The 19,756-nt window shown below is 44.7% G+C and overlaps 1 protein-coding gene and 1 long non-coding RNA gene across 6 annotated transcripts in view; one reads left to right on the top strand and one right to left on the bottom strand.

Moving 5' to 3' along the window:
* Positions 1 to 19,756, bottom strand: part of LOC137307210 (tensin-2-like) — a 245,814-nt gene that overhangs the window by 170,429 nt on the left and 55,629 nt on the right. The gene's annotated exons all lie outside the window — the stretch shown is intronic.
* Positions 957 to 15,913, top strand: LOC137307211 (uncharacterized). Its single transcript, XR_010959068.1, has 3 exons — positions 957 to 1,088; positions 4,512 to 4,640; positions 15,451 to 15,913. It is a non-coding gene; the product is annotated as an uncharacterized lncRNA (long non-coding RNA).

Genomic DNA, 19,756 nt, shown 5'->3' with positions numbered 1-19,756 from the left:
ATGTATGACTTCACATTTTTCTACATTGAACTGCATCTGCCCCCTATCTGCCCACCCTGCTCATCTACCCATGTCCTCCTGCAGTCTTTCACAATCTCAGTCACAATTTGCCAGACCACAGCAATTTGGTTTCATCGGCAAATTTTAATGTTGTTTCCTCAGTTCCCAAGTCCAGAACCTTTATGTGTGTAGTGAATGAGAACAGCTCCAATAGAGACCCTTGTGGAACACCACTCACCACACCTTTCCAGTCCAAGAAACTTCTTTTTAACCCTACCTTTTGCTTTCTGGCCTCCAACCCATGTGGCCACATGCCCCTTCATTCCTGGTGGCTCAGCAAGTAGCAGGGACTTTAAAAAATCTATGTACAAACTCTTCCTTTTCCTTATTTTTGTGTCCTCCATTTTCTTTTATTCTTTCCTCTTTCTCCCCTCCTTACTTCATTTAATTTCTACCTCCGAATTTTCAGAGTCGGTTTTATTATAAGAAGTCGGGGGAGTTTGGTCACATGGTCAGGAGATTGTCCAGCTGAAAATTGAGAGAGTTTTGAGCAAGCCAGAGCAGAGGTAGGACCATAAACCCTCGTCCTATTGAATCTACACTGCACTGTACCCACTAACTCACCAAGTTTCATATACTTAAAGCATCTATTTGAATAATCATGACACACACTTTGCAATGTATTGTCCCCAACCTCACACCCCAGACAGCTTCGATTCTTATAGCCTTTTCTTCATGTATATTTCAGTCACTTTTTTATCCTGCACACAGCTTCATTTTTCACAGTTCACCTTGTGGGTCATTTTCTCACACCTCACTAGTGTGTTACAGGCTTGGCAACAGTCCCATTTTTCCCAGTTCAGTCTCATTTCCGCAGAATATGACCGTGCCTCTAAAATAGCATTGATGTGCCTCTCGAACAGTCCTAAAATAGTGCCCCACGGGAGCCAAGCCACTCAACGGCCATCCATTCCAGCACTGAATGCTCCAGGAATTATATTTTGAGCGTACATATTCAGCGAGAAACATGCATTTTAAGGCTTTATGAGAACACGGTAAAGAACATAAGAAGTTCAACATTGTAAAACGTAAGTTCAAACAAAACCAATGTTCACATATATACAGCAGTAATGATAACTTCAGTACAAATGAGCCTAGATGATGACGGGACTAATTACTTGTGAGGAATTGGAGGCGTGGGTTTATTAATCTAAATTGTCTGCCATCCACCTCTGCTTTAACCACAAGTTAAAGCACAAAGAAGCAAACAAAATGTAAAACTTCAGGACACTGGGAGTCTGTAAAGGAAGCAGTTCTACAGCCCAAGGCCATTGCCGCCTCATTGCCGGTTATATTACTACCTATTGAAAGCACTGCAGTCGTTGACTAGTTTACCCACCTACGCAAGGGCGAGATGATCTTTAGCAGCTGTCGGGAATCACTTTTGGCATCTTACGGTGACTTTTCTGCTACATTTAAGTCTCAAATTCTTCCTCTTTTGATTGAAGAGCTTAATCCCGCACATGTGCGAGACTAAAAGAACTTTTCCACCGACCCAGACAATCCAACTTCAATGGTAGTTGGTTCCTTGGAAACTCAGTTCAGTGAGTGTAATTAATGTGAGCTAACACTAGACATATTTGCCACATGCACAGGCTGGGCACTGTGCCAGGCTGAACCTAAACAAGGCAACTGTTAAGGGGCACCTTAAGCCGTGTGTACCAGAGTAATACATTCTCCATCACAGCAGGCATCTGCCAGGCAGGAAAGCAACCAGCCAAACATTTACACTGTAAAGCTTCCCTGTACAGATAAATAAGAGACTCCAGGCTCAATAGATTTTACACTCATGAACTAACCAGGTAGAATTTCCTGTGGGGTATAATCGGGAAGTTACACCCATTCGTGTGCCCATTTTGCCGATGTCTATTTACACCCAAATTTCCCGCCACTCTCATTAACATATGCCGGAGCGTAAACAATCGGGACCCGAGGGAAGAGCAGAGCTCACTTCTTTAAGTATGAAAATGAAAATTTCAAGCCATCTAATCATCGCTTATGCACATCAGGCACAGTATGTTTAAGAACATGCAATCGTGAAAGCTTTGCAATTCTTAAAGCGACTTATACCGTTGCCCTGAAAATCATTCAAAGAAACAGTAGATACCGAGCAGGTCTCAGTGAGGACAAATAAAAGAAATCGCTCAAAAAAAATCGCAACAGCAGAAAAATGACTTTTTGTTTCCCGCTGCGCCTAAAATTCTGGGCTCAATTTTACGCCCGTCTATCGATCCCTGCGCCCGGACACATCTCAGCTCATTATAATGGCTCCGCCCCCAGGCTAAAGAACCATACACATGAATTTCTGATAGATTTACATGTTTAGGTTGGTTGGGGTGTGTGTTTGCGCAGAGACTGGTTTAATTGGGACATGAAGATCAGGGAAACTTGGGCGCAAATGTGTCACTCCTTAAACAGAGTGTATTAGTTCTTATTAAAACTATCCCTTGCTCCTGGGGCACTCCTGCCCTGGTTTACATAATGTTGTACCACAGCCTCGCTTTCCCCGTGCCTTTATACAGAGTGTCATGGAAATACTCAGCAACCTTAAAGCTGATAACAGAGCACAGGAATTTCAACGTTAATACACCAAAGGGGAAAGCTCTGAAAAGTTAGCCACTGCAAATTATCTATCAATATAAAAGTTTGGAGAGCGTTTGTTATGCTTCATGACATCAAAAGTATATAAAAAGACAAAGAAAGCCAGTCATTTCAGACTGATTTTGTCTGGCCTGCAACTGAAAATTTACCAGCACCTTCCAAACTGCAAACTTCCTTCACCAAATAGCAATTAAACACTGATTGACCTCAGGCTGTGCTAACTTACAGCAAAAAGAATTTGTGGCCTTAAAGGGACAGGCCACTGAAACACAGCCCCACCTTAGAAGCAGAATAATTCATTAGGCGTTACATGGTATATTGCTCCTGTCACTACAAAACAGGGCTTTATCTGACTTAATTTCCATGATGCCACAGGATATCGGCTAGTATTTTTTTTAAGTGTATGAAAGTGTGTTCAAGGTTAGAATTCATTCTGAGGATTCATACACTGATTGCCCATGGTGGAAGGGGGGGGTGGGGGGTTAAAGTCCTGTGGCAATTTAGAGGCTGGAATCCATTTTGTTAAAAAAAATTGGGAAGTGCAAGCTTACGATCTAAGAACGTCCAAGGAGTGGAGTAGGACGCAGTTTTTCTGACAGGGCCATCAAGATTCATCTCGAGGAAATGACCCAGAGAAAGGGGGCCCTCTTTGGCAGTGGTCACCAAAGGCCCCCCACCGAGAGGGAGAGGATCATCCCAGGCAGATTAGGAAGAGGTTGCCTCCAGTGAGTGTGCCAGCTGAACCACACCATGTGTTTGGAAGTGGTGCAGGAAAAGGCTCAATGACCTTACCAGATCAGCCAAGGTACAAGAATCCACCATCACATATCATTAATGCAGCGTACAAAGCATGTTTGGCACTTACAATTACCTGCCCCTCACCGTCTTAAAGTACTTACAAACCTTACTATTAATTCCCTTCACACTCCCAGCCTTCATCTGGAAGTGCTCCCTCACTCATATCTTTGCATCCTTTAAGCTAAGAAGAATCCTCCCACCTAATGTACGGACTGTTGCACGAACATGTTACCACACCCATTAATGGGGTAATTTTCAGTTTGGGCATTTCCATTGAATTTGATGGAAAGGAAATTCGTGCTGGGTACATAACGGGCAGCCGATCCCCAACCACCAGCTTTCCACCAACGCCCAAACTGAAAATTGCCCCCAATGGGTTGCATTCTGTCACATGGGGCATGATTTTAAATGGGGAAAACGGGTGGGTTGGGGGCAGTAAAAAATTTTTAAATCTAAAACCCGCCCCTAACCCTTCCCTTTCCGGTTTTAACGGAAGCGGGACGAGGGGCAGGCGACCAACCCGCTCTCAGGAGGCAGGTCGGTCATTAAAAGCTTTCAAGGAAGCTGCGGGCCTCCATTTTGACAGGTTTTTTATTTTTAACCCCTGGGGGCTGGGATTCCCAGGCCTTCTGATTCTCGCCATGTGAGAGGAGGCGAGGAGACCCCAAACTGCAGGTAAGTGCCTTTATAGCACAGCTTGTGGGCTCGGAGGAGCAGGAGTGCTTCCCCCAGGCCCAACAAGCCTACCTGCAGCGACCATACAAACGCGATCGACCCCCCCCCCCCCCCACCATAATCTCCGACCCCCGCGATGACCTCCGACCCCCCCACCACCATCTAACACTTATCAGGCTGGCCTGTCGGGCAAGAAACCATCAAAAAAAGATGTCCTTACATCAAAATCGTAAGGATGTCCAGGAAACCCATACTTCCAGGAATTCCACACACCCCCCCCCGCCCCCGCCACACCCCCAATAAAATCGTGCCCCTGGTTTTTAATTGCATCTCATCTAGAAACCTGGGGTTTCTCACTTCTTTTACTCTTCTTGCAGCAGAATACGGCCTTCAACAACTGTGAGAGATCACTTCCAGGAAGGGGACCCCTAACGTCATACCTCTCACCCCATATGAGGAAGAACTCACCAATTCATCGGCAGGGATGTGACATCGGAGGTGGGAAAGTAAGAGGGTTTATCAGTGTTCTGTGCCAGTTTCTGCACCTCTTCTTTCTCTTCCTCTTCTTTCATCCATTAACCATGAGCAAAGCATACGCTGAAATCATACACTTTCAGAAGAAGGAGTGGCACGGTGTATGTGAAGGTTGCTCATTAGGGCACCTGTTGTAACTTGCTTACCTCTTCTCTTTCTCCAAATGTGCCAGGCAACAGTGAGCAACCTGCCAAACCAGCACTTTGCAGTACGTATACTGTAATTCACTCTCTCCCTCCCAAGCACCAACTCAGACACATTTATCCCAGAGGGATTTAGAGAGTCAGCTAGAGGGGATGGGAGGGGAGGGGGGGGGGGAAACACACAGCACAAGTGAGCAGGAGCATCTGGTAAAGGAAGAGGAGGAGGTACCTGCTGTCTGGAGGATCATCTGATGTTGTGCAACGGCTGATGAGCCTGGGTCTCATGGGCCCTGCTTTTAAAAGGATGCTTTTCTGAGGATCAAGCCTTAGTGCAGGCATTAGGAGCCATGCCAGGCAGCTTGGTACAGATGGCAGCTTGGTGGAGGAGTCCACTCACTGAAGTATCCGGCTAAATGGCTTCACAACACTGCAGATAATCATGGTGCACATGGCAATTCTAGACATCTGCAGTGGTGCCCCATATGCCAGAAGCCCTCGGGGCAGCCTCAGACTGCTGCCATAGAGGCCTGCGATGTTGGAGTTGACTGGCTACCTTTTCTGTCTTCAACAGGTTTGGGGATCAGTTAGAGAGAACCTTGCAGCAGGGCTTCACTGATATCATTGGTGCCAGTAGCTCTGCTATTACACCAATAAGTGGTCAAGATGAGGCAGTGGCCAGTAGCAGGGAAATGGCTAGAATGGACATGGATGATGGTGGTGGCTCTCAGGAAGTCAACACACCTGGACCCACCCACAAGGCCCTCCTGCCATGTGTACCCAGGTGCCAGAAAGCATGCAGGCCCAAGCTGCTTACTGAATAGCAGAAACACTGCAGCCTGCAACATGTCCCGCTCAGAACTCAGCTGTTGTGAGGCGAGGGCTATCTCAATCCCAAGAGGATCTTATTGACACATAACAGCCAGCTATCCCATGAGTTTGAGCGGAGAGCATACCACGGAGTGAGCTCGTAATGGAGTGAGTTAGGAACGGAGTGAAAACAGTACTCCAAAAACGGAAACTTCGATAGAGTGGGAATTCAGAGCAGAGGGGAAAGAAGGAGCAGAGTAGTTTATTTGAACTTAACTGTATCATAAAATTTAACTACCCCTGTATAATTTTACAATTTATAGTAAGAATGACAGCTCAGGAAGGGACAGGGATGTGCTGTTCCTGCAGGATGTGGGAGTTTCGAGTAGCAGATAGTTAACTCGGACAAACACATCTGCAGAAAGTATCTCCAACTGAGATGACTTGAGCTCAAGATCTCAGAACTTGAGGTGGAGTTGGAGACAATCCGACACATCAGGGAGGGAGAGAGGTTTCTGAAGCAAGAGTTTTAGAGGGTAGTCACCCCGCTGGGAGATTGGGAACTGGTAGAGGAAGGACTGGTGACTATCCACAGGTCATAACCGCTTCTTTCACCATAGTTTCATGATCAACTTCCCTAACCCTTCTTCTAACTCGTGCCCCGTGATCATTCGCCACTGTGAACTGCCTTGATAGAGTAAAACATACAATAGGCAAAATTTGGCTGAACACGCCTATGTTTCTGATCATTAATTAGGCTATTCCTTTAAAACATTAGGTGGGAAATTCAGTTCTTATGGGATGTGCCCTTCAGTACAAACCATTTCCAGCAAACTACACCTAACACTTGGAGGGAATGACAAAATATTCAAGTGAAGGTCTAAATAAGTCGTTTTTTATTAATAGGAAAATACAAACTTTCCAATTCAAATATTCATCCAAAGAATATATAGGGTCTGTAACTTTCCACGAGATCTCACTCTCCTTGCATTAACTTACACATACTGCCCATACTGTGAACTGCTTTGGAAAGGGTGCAGAGGAGGGCCACTAGATTAATTCCCAGTTTGAAGCATCTTAATTATTAAGAGAGGCTAAAAGAGCTGGGAATCTGTACTTTAGAGAAGTGTAGACTTTGGGGTGATTTGATCGAAGTCTATAAGATGATGAAAGGAATAGATTGTGTTCAAGTAGACAGTTTGTTCCGAAATAGGTTAGGGAGGACCAGGGGATCACAATTTTAATTTGTATGGCGCCAGATCTAGTTTAGATGTCAGGAGGTGGTTCTTTTCCCAGAGAATAGTGGGCCTCTGGAACAGGCTGCCGACTCATGCGGTGAACGCCGATTTGCTAAATTCCTTCAAGCAAGAGCTGGACCTGTTTCTGGCTGGGGTGGAGGTCACCTCATACAGGAGGTAGGTAATGTATAGAATTATCAGGGCCAGTGTGATCTCCTGGACTAGTTTCGGTCATCTAAGGGTGTTGGAGCGAAATTTCACAGATTTATTTTCCCAAATTGGCCTGGGTTTTTCGCCTCTCCTAGGAGATCACATGGTTTCGGGTGGGGTGAACCATAGAATCATAGAAAAGTTACAGCACAGAAGGAGGCCATTCAGCCCATCGAGTCCGTGCCAGCTCTATGCAAGAGCAATCCAGCTAGTCCCACTCCCCCGCCCTATCCCCGTAGCCCTGAAAATGTTTTCCTTTCAAGTACCTATCCAGTTCTCTTTTGAAGGCCATGATTGAATCTGCCTCCACCACCCCCTCGGGCAGTGCATTCCAGATCCTAATCACTCGCTGTGTAAAAAAGTTTTTCCTCATGTCACCTTTGGTTCTTTTGCCAATCGCCTTAAATCTATGCCCCCTGGTTCTTGACCCTTCCGCCAATGGGAACAGTTTCTCTCTATCTATTCTGTCTAGACCCTTCATGATTTTGAACACCACTATCAAATCTCCTCGCAACCTTCTCTGTTCCAAGGAGAACGTGATTATCCACGTGATTAAAGTCCCTCATCCCTGGAATCATTCTAGTAAATCTCTCCTGCACCCTCTCTAAGGCCTTCACATCTTTCCTAAAGTGTGGTGCCCAGAACTGGACACAATACTCCAGTTGTGGCCAGACCAGTGTTTTATAAAGGTTCATCATGACTTCCATACTTTTGTACTCTATGCCTCTATTTATAAAGCCCAGGGATCCTGAATGCTTTTTTAACCACTTTCTGAACCTGCCCTGCCACCTTCAACAATTTGTGCACATAAACTCCCAGATCTCTCTGTTCCTGTATCCCTTTTAGAGAATTTATCTTGTCATTCCTCGTTCTTCCTACCGAAATGTATCACCAAAAAGGGAACAGTATTTATGACAAGAAGTTCCAATTCTAAACGCGACATTTTTTGTGACTGAATGCTCCACCTATATTCCAGGAAAGAAAACTTAAATATTTTTAAAACTACAAAGTTAGCTCCTGGCAGTCAGAATCCAATTCAAGAGCACTGCTAGTGAATGCCTTCTGTAAATATACAAGCTTTCTTTCATGTAATACATATGGAACATTTGATCACAGAAAAAGCGACAGCTTAATATTTTTATTTGAAGATTGGTTTTCCCAGAAATTAGAGACCCCTCCCCCAGAATGTTCCCAGATTAACATCAGTCCTGCAACAGCTGGAATCCTGGACCCATCGGACAACCAGGGAGATCTCCAGCTCCCCACTGACCATATCAACACATCCAGAGGCTGCTCACTATACAAGCCTCACCCACACACTCTCCCTGCTCAATCTATCTCCTCCCATCTATCACTGATTCTCGGTACCGAATAAAATGTATGTAAGATTCCCAACATAAATCTGAAAGCACCACCTAACCTGTAATGAGCCTAAACCCAAGAGAACATGTAAAAGTTTACAGAATTCAATAAAAAAAACCTTTTAGGAAACAAACAGTAGTATATATGCTAAAAAATGTTTACTTAACTGCAAAAATGCAATGAGAATGTTTTCTAGTCTTCTTGTTACATCTGCAACATTTTATGACTCGGAGATACATGTTACTTTACTGCAGGGAATTAGAATTTCTTTAAACAATCTCCAGTTTCTCGGTTTTCATTTCTTTGACAAAAACAGTTTTAACCCTTAAACTGCTGCAAGCTCCTGGGGACTCTGTACTCCCAGCTTGCCATATTTCTTCATAAGATTAATTAGAGAATACTGCAGCTGCCATGGAGGAGTGAATGCTCGAGCTGCTGCAATGTAAATTACGCACATTTTACATCTTCAGTCAATAGTCGCATCAGTGCGACCATTGCTCGTTTTACGTTTCTTTTGAGTTTTGTTTTTGCCTCCTCCTAGTCTGAAGCTGCTAATTCATGCCAGGGTACAATTCCACGGCCAGTACTTCACCCTTCTTCACATGTCAGTCCGTAGGCAGAAAATCACAGCCAAACCTGATCCTGATCTTGTCTTCACCGGATGTACAACACACGCAGTTCTCAGTAGAAGTCACTGATGGCGGTCAGGAGTAGTTTTTCCTCACTAACCCAAGAGTGCTGAGGCCCAATTGAGTGCCCTCACTGCCACTCCACTCAGCACAAACTGAGGATCAAAAGTGTGGCCTTCATGCTCTGTGTGGCTCAGTACGATGTTGGGCGGTGAACTTACCACTTGAGCTATCATGTGAACTACATCAGTTCAGAAAACAACGCCAGTTATATGGGACATTTTCAAGTAAGGCCTTCCTGTGTGGAACAACCAGGAACTGTTTGTCCCAATTGGACATGTTCCTCACAACCAGTTCTTTCACTGTGCAAAGCTACACAACATCAGAGAGACAAACAGCAACCTTCACCATGAAAATGATTTATCTTCACTTTGCCCAGGAGCTTGTGTCTGTGTTAAAGAAAACTCTGCTTGATATCATCCCTCTCTGTGAGCATTTTCACTCAGATAGTGCAGCAAAGGTGAAAAGCTGGAAAGTAATTAAGTGCAATAAAAGCCTTTTCATACTTTTAATATCATATGCAAAATATAAACAGCAAGAAATACTCCATATAAAATGTATATAACAGCTGATAGAAAGAAGAAAGAACTTGCATTTATATAGCGCCTTTCACGGTCTCAGGATGTCCCAAAGCGCTTTATAGTGAAGTACTTGTGAAGTGTAGTCACTGTTAGAATAAGGGGAAACACGGAAGCCAATCTGCACACAGCAAGGTCCCACATCAGCAATGAGATAAAGACCAGATCATCTGTTTCAGTGATGTTGGTTGAGGGATAAATATTGGCCAGGACACCGGGGAGAACTCCCCTGCTCTTCTTCGAAATAGTGCCATGGGATCTTTTACATCTACCTGAGAGGGTAGACCAGGGCCTCGGTTTAGCATCTCATCCGAAAGGCGGCATCTCCGACAGTCCAGCACTCCCTGAAAGTTACCCGTGAAACTCGACCCTGCTGGGTTGTGGTATTGGACCAACTAGTTGTTTGTGAGGTTTGCACACATCACAGTAGGCCAACTAAGTCATGAGGTAAACAAAAATACATACAGAAGGATCCATTATGTAGGGCCTGTTTTTTGAATGATTCACTGTACAGCACCCTTTTCACAAGAAATTAACTTTAGATGGTCCACTTTTTCAAAGGGAGAGGAAATTCACTTTAAAGGTCTCCTTTTTGAGGCGGTTCATGTTACAGGGTCCCTTTGTCAAGGGGAGGTTCACTGTAGAGGGCCCCCTTTTGTGGGGTGGGGGGGGAAGGAGGAGAGATGCACTACAGAGGGGCCCCTTTTCTGGGGAAGGTCACTGCAGCCTCACTTGTAGAAATAAGGATGTTTGTGGGGGAGAAATAAGCTGAATGACGTACACAGAGTGTATTAATGTGGGCCTCACTTGTCTGTGCAGTGCTCGGTTACACATGGTCAGGAGCCAGTATTACTTTGTGATGTTGGATCGAATTGCCTTCTGAAAAACGTCCTACACCCAGCCTGGCACCTACCTCACCTCAGAGATCAAAAAGAAAGCGGTAATGCCGTCAATGATCCAACAATCCTGTGAGATCCAGAAACAGGCTTGTGAATTCAAGTATTCTGAGAACTGAGGTCATCCACTGAATATCATTTCAGTGGCAGAGGGCCAGACTTCCTGGGAACAGGACAACTCCCTGGTACCGATGACAACTGTGTTATCTGCAGTCGGAATCTGCTCTTTGCTTCCAACATGTGCGGCTGAGATATTTGAACCAGAGATATCCTCGTTTCATGTGCTTTGAGTCTATATATGGATCTCTCTTTAGACTGATTCTGTCCTGGTTTCTAACCTGTTCAAACATTGCCATCAGTTTGCCATACTGAGCATTGGCTGCTCCCCAGATGGTTGGCTCATGCACAGGAAACTGGAATGTTCTGAAATATAAATATTAATAAACAGATTGTCCCTCTGCCCTTTTTGGTTAGTGAGTGTATTGGAGCCTGTACAAATAGACAAACAACCACCTTTTCTATCTCGGCCGGCCTCTCTGCAGACCACCTCCACCCACTCTACAACAAAGTAGCCCTGTGTCCTGTTGAACGCTGCTTGTAACGGAAAAATATGGAACCACACCCGGCCAGAGAGGAAACAAAAAGAACATTCATTGCCATCGGGGCTGAGGCAAGGCAGAAGCAGTGGCTCGCAAAGCCAAAAATAACAGCCTGAGCCATCACTGGCATGCCTTGTATAAAGTGTTTCACCTTCAAGTATGCATGGATGAAAATGGGCAGTGTGAAAGAATGCCATATGGGGCTGACTTGCTCAAAGAGGCCACTGTTAGAATCTCTAGACCAGGATTCATTAAGCCCTAATGGTCATGTGTGACAAGGATACTTCTTTTTTTCTTTTAAACTATTTGAGAAAATTTAGTAATAAAGACGCCTTCATGCAGTTTGTTCAGGCCCCATTTTGCACCGCAGGCCTTCCTGCCCTCACTTACTGCCACTTTTCTTCCAGTGGTCTGATGACCTGATATATTAAAAAAACAATCACCAGATACTTCTACAGAGCAGCACTCTTAAGAGTGGTAAGAATGTGGAATTCGCTACCACAAGGAGCAGTTGGGGCAAATAGCATAGATGCATTTAAGGGGAAGATAGAGAAGTACATGAGGGAGAAAGGAATAGAAGGGTAAACTGATAGGGTTAGATGAAGAGAGGTGGGAGGAGGCTCGTGGCATAGACCATTTGGGCCGAATGGCTGGTTTCTGTGCTGTAGACTCAATGCATATATACCTGATGCCGTGAAGCCTCATGACATTTTTACGCAGCTCGGTCAATATTTTAGGACTGAACCTTTATCACAGGCATTTCAGAAGGCTTGTTGGCACCTGTTGAACTGTACCCCAGTATGTGACCTCTAACTACACCGTGCTATGCACATAACTCAGCTTCGTACATAACTGTATATGTACTTGTAAATCACTGTATGAACAGCAGTGATCCCAGGCTCTTGCAGCCTGAACTGAGGTTGGTAGAATCCTGATCTTGGGCTTATGCTGCTGATTCTATATTTAAGTTTCCAATGGTTTTTAGGAGCTGTGCACATTTCTCACTTGTTCAAATGAATCTGACTGAAGACATGTTGGAAAATTATTCTCCCAATCTTACAACAAACATATAGAAGTTATTTACTTGACAGAAGGACTCTCTGTATAGCCTGGCGAAGCTTCCTTTCAAACAATCACCTCGTATAAATATTGTGGTGTCAATCTTAGGAATATTATATTTTTCTGGGGAGGTAATAAACATTGCTGAGGAGATAAACGTTAATCTTTGTTCAAATATCATGTGGAATATTTAAAGGGGATGAAAGGTTTTGGGAGTGGCAGAAAGAGAATACTGCCCTGATGTCTACAGGAAAAAAAAAATCAGAAACATACCTGCTGACTTTAAAAAGAAAACTTTAAATTTCCTACCCCGACAGAAATCTGCCATTTTGGTTCTCCATCCCTCCAAAGATGTTCCAGTGACATCACTCGAGCCTGTTCCGCCATTCAATTATATCTGTTCCTCAACTCCATTTGCCCGCCTTTGCACCATATCCTTTGATACCCTTACCTAACAAAAATCTATCGATCTCAGTCTTGAAAGCTCCAATTGACTCCCAGCGTCCACAGCCTTTTGGGCAGGGGGGAGAGAGTTCCAGATTTCCACTACCCTTTGTGTGAAAAAGTAAGAGAGACCAGCTAGTGTACATCAACCAGGGAACGTTAACAGGGTGCAGCCCAAGACAGCTGTAACAAGGGACATATTTTGCATGAAATTGGCTCTGTTGGGGTTGCTGAAAGCACATTAGGCCTGATCATTCATTCTGAGGAGCCCTGGGGCAAACCTAGACTCCTCCTGCAACTCAATGCATGTCAGTGGTGTAGTGGCAATTGTAGAAGTAGACACACTGTATATCATGTATGGGACTTATTTTCGGGGGGGGGGGGGTCTGGAGGCATTCTCCCCCAGAAAATGTTGATCTCTGACACAACTTGACGCATTTCCCAGTATGTCGGAGACCGTTTATATAGGCGGAATTATTTTCCTTATCGGAGACAAAATACCCTACTGCGCTGGACAGGAAACAACAATACTGTTAATTATGCACACTGTGGTAATCTATTATTAGCAAAATAATATACCTGTTTTTTGACTCCTGTTTCAGGTTGTTTCTTTCTAAACCACCATAATGTTTGAGCCAGAAATGACTGCTGAGAATATTCATGAACCAATGCTTAATGTGTTTGTAAGATATTTCTTCATCCATTCTTTTAACAGAGACATTAATCTGTTTATTATTAATATTGTCAACAGCTATTTCTAAACTTTGGTTTCAAAATGAGTCACTGATAATATTATAGTGTAGTATAAAGATAGCATTTCATTACAACATCAGCCACAGCAGCTAGTCACACCGCCTTCACCTTGTATTATTTATCACTTTATGCTTTTAAAGCCAGGATCTGATGGATTTCTTTGGATCCCAAAAAAGGGAAGCGATCATCCTTTCAGGTTCATAACACAAGACTTGCTGTTCTTTCGTCACATCACATTTACTCTGTGCCTTCATTAATGTGGAACTCTTAAAGTGGGGTTCAATCAAAATTAAAAGTGGATTCACTGAAAACCCTAAACAATGCTAGAAAGCTTCAGCTGAAGTTCTAATGACAGCTTTGCCTTCCAGGGAGTGCTGCTACAGTTAAGGAAATGTATCTAAATAACTGATTGGATGACGGGTTTGAATAATGAGTGGGGATTGAGCATTTTATGGCTGCAACCCATTCATAATTATTCACTTAATAGTGGGTTGGGGATTTCCTATCAGTCTGTATTAATAAGAATTATGAGGGGGAAAAATTTATGTTATGGAACCTATATGAATGAGGATTAAGCATAGTACGTAATGGTAATGAGGAGTGTATATGAATGCAGATTATGCATAATATATAATGAAATTGAGGATCAAGTATGAACAGGGACTAAACACAGTGGGGCCAATTTTCATCCCCTCTGCCAGGCGAGAACAGGGCAGTAGCACGATTAAAATAGCAGTGCAACACTTACCACTCTGTTCCCGCTGATGTCTTGGTCGCCTCCATTTTGGTTGGGTCCTTGAAATGGGCGCCAGGGCGCCCTCTGGAAACAAGAAGGCGCCCCATTAGCCCATAAAAATCAGGGTCCTATGACATCAATAGGACCCCACTGAAATTTTGAAGTACCAATAGGGGGACTGTGTGCCACATATGCTCTGCCAGTTGGTACTTGGCACTGAGCGGCCTAACCAGTGGTCTTTAAAGGCACTGCTGCAGGCCACTCAGAAAAAAGGGTTGTAAATGATTTTTATGGGGTCATGAGAAGCATTAATGTTCCTCCTGGCCCCACAAAAATCGAACCCCGTCCCCCACCGATGCCCAACCCTCAGCGGACACCTCCTGCCTGATAGAAGTGGGTGCACAAAAATCACAGGTTTCTGTGAACTTTGTCAACAGTAGCCGAAGAAAAGTTCTGCCTCCCAGGTCAGATGCAGTGTTTCCTCTGCACTGTGTGATTTCCAGTGTACCAGCTGTTGTGGTAGAGCTGTCATCCGATCGTCTCTTTAACATCCCTGGCTCATGTGCACGTGACGTAGACTGAAGCAAATGGCATCTGATGAACACGTGACAAAGACGACGGCCACTTGAGTTATATTCAACTCTACACTTCACACAGCTTTGGATTCTCCACTTGAACTGAATCCTTCTGACTGTCAACAGCTGCTAAGCAATTACCCAGCAACGAATGAGCTGTGTACATATCGGGGGAGGGAGAATGTCTCCTTTTTTCTTCCCATGTTCTCCCCTCCTCCTCAAACTGTTGGCTCCCTGGTGGCTCCTGACTCCAACAGTACTGGATGCCCTCCAGTACCGGACACAAGTGATCATTCTTGATGCATGAGCCTAGACGGTGAGCGTTGGCAGGCTATCATACCTCGGTCCGATCTTGTTCTCACCCAATGCCCACGTACTTGCACTTCCAATAGAGGTTCAGTGGTCAGCGATCAGGAGCGGTAACCCTGGCTGATTTTCCGCCTACTCAACCCAGGTGAACTGAGGAGAGTCATAGCGCTCCCTACTGCCATCTCAGCCGAGGTCAGTCAGTTCAGCACAGACTGAATTGGGCCGAAGCTTTTCTGGTCTGTACGGCAGTGGTAAACTTGCTGAGCCATTAGAGAGAAACGATACATCAGGATTTTTCCGACTCAAGGTAAAACCAAGCACTAAGATTAGCACAAGCATGGCAAAATGTCTGATGTACTTAGGTCTTCTCCCTTATTATTCTAGGTCAGTTGTAGGCTCAACACTACTCAGGAGCCAACTGTGCTGCATCCCAGAGTTACCGGTTGCCTATAGCAAACTTACTGCTCTGTGTATCTTTGGATCTCTGCTTCCTTCTTGCTCTGCTGCAGGATGTTGTGAGAGCCGTGGACTCAACACTGATCCATCTCCTTGCCTCGGACTCCAATACGAGAGGAAGAGCACAGAATGCTGTGAGGTGGGGGGGAAATCCCAGCATCCGCGGCACAAGGTGAAAGGGCAACTGCGCTCTGCGGCACCCTTGAAATCAGGGGCCTAGCGTATGAGGAATGGAGAGCACCGAGCAACATCCCATCACCCCAGAGGACAGCGTACAGGAACATCCCAGAGAGTGGCCCGCAAGCAAGACACTGTTGAGAATGGACAGATAGCAGTACTGTTGTAGGTTAAAAGAAACTGCAATCCGTAGCAAGTGAACATTAAATCGTTAATGCCCATTGCAGCAGCTCTTGGCGGTGAATGTTTACACACAGGTTCGTGGACAATCAGTGACCGTGACAAGTCTTGCCTTGATCCAATCACTGCTTTCCTACACCCCAGTTTTTGCTTTGATGTTCAGTGTCCCACCTGCATACTCCAGAGGCAAACTTTGTCACTGTGGTTAACAAGGCGAAGAGTGCCTGAGCAACACAATTTGGACCGTATGGTACAAGGGCTAAAAATGTAAAAAGTCAGATAGCCAGGTGGTGATGGATGGACGACTAAAGCCTCGTCTTCAGTTGCTTCCAAGCCTTTATTCCCCAGATCCCATTACACACCCTCCTATAAATGGATACAACAGCATCCCCAATTGATACCCACCACCTGAATACAATTAACACTAATTGATATAAATCACATGGATACAATTAACAAAAAGTACACAATACTTAAGTAAGATTGTGTCAATTTACTGCACCTGTTTTTTTGCATCGGGGAGGAACAGTTACAGGAGTGCATAAGAACAAATGGCTTTCCTTCCACATTTATTATACTGCCTGACGTCACTTGATTTAACACAAGCCAGCAATCCCAGTCATGTATGCCTCATTTACTGAAACAACAGATTCTAACAGAGACTCTTAGCAGGTATCTCAATCACATTTGAACACTACATGTGATTCTTATTAAGAATGAATCCCTATGATCGGCCATGATCATTTTGAATGGCGGAGCAGGCCCGAAGGGCCAAATGGCCTACTCTTGCTCCTATTTTCTATGTTTCTACATGCACCAAATCAGACCATTAAAACCTGGAAAGATTTACCACAACCCGATTGCACAGGTGGAGCTCCATTATTCCGAGGCAACAGCAGGGACAGGCAGGCTGCCAAAGCTGTGCTGCTTCAAGGATTGAGAGAAAATGGCACTGGAGGTGGAGATGAGACAGGCAGTTGTCATTCTGCTTTCCTCTTGGTGGAATAGCACCACCCACTGGCCCGGCTGTCAACTACAGCAGAAACTCAAACCTGAGAGAGGGAGGGGGGAAATCTGTCTCTCAAGGCTCTCTTCCACTGGAACTTGTTTAGTTTTGATCATGAGAGAGTGCTGTCTGTAGGTTGACTGGCCACATTTTACGTAGCTTAAATCGGCTCCCTTCTCCGGGTGGCAGAATCATAGACCCACTCTCCGTGATCTGAACAAAACAAGTGGCATTGTCAGACATCATTCAGTTGCACACGCACAGCTGACTGCCCAATCTCACAAACACAGACTTTGTCTATAGATCTAAAGATGATGAAGTGTTTGGGGCAGGGAGATATTTTCACTGTCAAGTGCTCCCCACCAAATAAACCGCCTGTGTAATACAAGAGGAAAAGGCTATTGGGCCCAACAAATCTGTCCCTTAAGGATGGGGTCTCAATCCCACCTACACACCATAGCCCTCAAGTCTCTGGAAGTACATCAAATTGTCTCTTCAATCCATTGTCCATAGAATCATACAGCACAGAAGGAGGCCATTCAGCCCATCATACCTGTACCAGCTCTTTGAAAGAGCTATCACAATTAGTCCCACACCCCTGCTCTTTCCCCATAACCCTGCAAATTTTTCCACTTCAAGTATTCATCCAACTCTCTCTAACCCACTGTTCCCATCCCTAACCAAGGAGCCCTGATACCAACTCTACTACAACCCTGGCTGAGATCAAGTAACTCAGCACAGACTAGGGATTGAACCTGGGACCCTTGCATAGTCTATATGGTTAAGCTACTCACTGGATAAGTTCCGTGAGCCACCGGGGGAATAACATCTTAACTTGTAACTTGTGCCACCTGTCTCTTCTTGTTGGAGAAATCACAGCTTTCAAATTCCAAGGGGGGCTGCCATTTACGTCTCAAACTCATTACGGAGGTGCTCAGCTGAATTCAGCCACAAGCTCTGTCAGGAGTTTTACTCCAGTCTTGGATGCCAATTGGGAGGTGTTGTCAGCGCAATTTCAGCGCCAGACAGTGTCTCTATGTAACCAGCCGGCACTAAACGCTGGAGTATCTGACGCCTCCCAATTGATCTCCAGATTGAAAAGGCCACTACACAGTAGCCAGGAGGCATTTGCTGCAATGACTCCCTGGTGAGGTTGAGACTCAGAATGGCTGATCTCCTGAAGCTTGTGGAGGAAGCATCAATACCCAGATTTCTCCGACAAGGTTGGAATTTTTTTTTAAATACAGTAACGTTCTATATAATTCCACTGGGGAAGCATGTTACATTGTAAGTGTTCCATTAATATATGGACAGGTGATGCAACAGCAGTTCAAAAAGGACAATACAGCTGGGAGGACAATAAAGCTAGCCAAGCCTCCAGGAAGGGCACCAAGTGAAGGCACCATCCCTGCAGGGAGAGATGGACCATTGAAGAGCAACTCACCCTGAGCTGATGCTCACATGCCTCCTAGTGGTTGGTCACAGAACAGCAAGTGGGGTAAGAGGAGAAGAAATAAATTAAATGCTTTTTTCCTTTGAGGAGGTATCACTTTTCACTGTTCATGTTCCCATCCAGGAATTCAGTTTGTGAATTAAAGTAAGAAATAGGTCTATACAACATTGTCTTAGCCCTTTCAGTACTGGACTCTGTCCACTGAATGCACATTCGATTTCTATCCTATAAGACGCATTGGAAAAAGATTTTCTTGAAATTTCCAGATTTGATGGTGTATTTCTATTTAAGGTACATCCAGCTCTCCACAATGTGCACAGGCCAAAGATTACACACAACATAAAGTCCATTGCAGGACTTGTAGCACTTCAATTTTGAAGGGTTTTGATAGAGTAAATAAGGAGAAACTGTTTCCATTGGCAGGAGAGTCAGTTACCAGACACAGATTTAAGATAATTGGCAAAAGAAGCAGAGGAGAGATGAGAATTTTTTTTACCCAGCGAGTTGTTATGATCTGGAATGCACTGCCTGAAAGGGTGGTGGAAGCAGATTCAAGAGTAACTTTCAAAAGGGAAGTGGATATTTACTTGAAAAGGAAAAATTTGCAGGGCTATGGGGAAAGAGCAAGGGAGTGGAACTAATTGGATAGCTCTTTCAAAGGGCCAGCACAGGCACAGTGGGCTGAATGGCCTTCTTCTGTGCTGTATGATTCTATGAACATCAGTGGTTTTCACAGGCGGATGTGGGTTCATATTTACAGTTGGAAAAGAACAGCTAGCATTGATCAGATTCTCCAACACAAACAGTCCAATCTACACTTGTGTTATCAGACTGTGCTCTGGATTCTTGGCTAGCTCTGTACTCTACACCATTCCTGTTCAGCACTTTACTGCTAGGATGACCATATTAGGCTCCAAGAGCCATCTCCAGCCCGTGAAGCCTGGTAACTCAATCTCTACTTGCACTTAGGTGTTGTTTGCTGCTTGGTCTGTCAGAATTCTGTGGCCCTGGCAATCGGGAGGTCTCTTCTCAATGCCTCTGCGTCATTGATGGAGAAATCCGAACACCAAAGAGGTGAATTTCTGAGTGAGTTCTCCCGATCGTCCAGCATAACTTTGGCGCAAGAGCTGCGGAAACCCCGGGAAAACGACTCTTCTCCAAAGTTAGAACGGACAAACGGGAGCATTCGCGGCGAGATTCACCCTGTTCTACTGGTTTGTGCAAGGGATTGTTACAGAAACTGTACAAATTCAATCAAGAGTTATAGAACAGAGAGATCTAGGAGTACAGGTTCATAGCTCCTTGAAAGTGGAGTCACAGGTGGATAGGGTGGTGAAGAAGGCATTCGGCATGCTTGGTTTCATTGGTCAGAACATTGAATACAGGAGTTGGGATGTCTTGTTGAAGTTGTACAAGAC

This window comes from Heptranchias perlo, chromosome X, assembly GCF_035084215.1.
Source record: "Heptranchias perlo isolate sHepPer1 chromosome X, sHepPer1.hap1, whole genome shotgun sequence".
Lineage (NCBI taxonomy): Eukaryota > Metazoa > Chordata > Chondrichthyes > Hexanchiformes > Hexanchidae > Heptranchias > Heptranchias perlo.
This window is presented reverse-complemented; position numbering and strand designations above follow the sequence as displayed.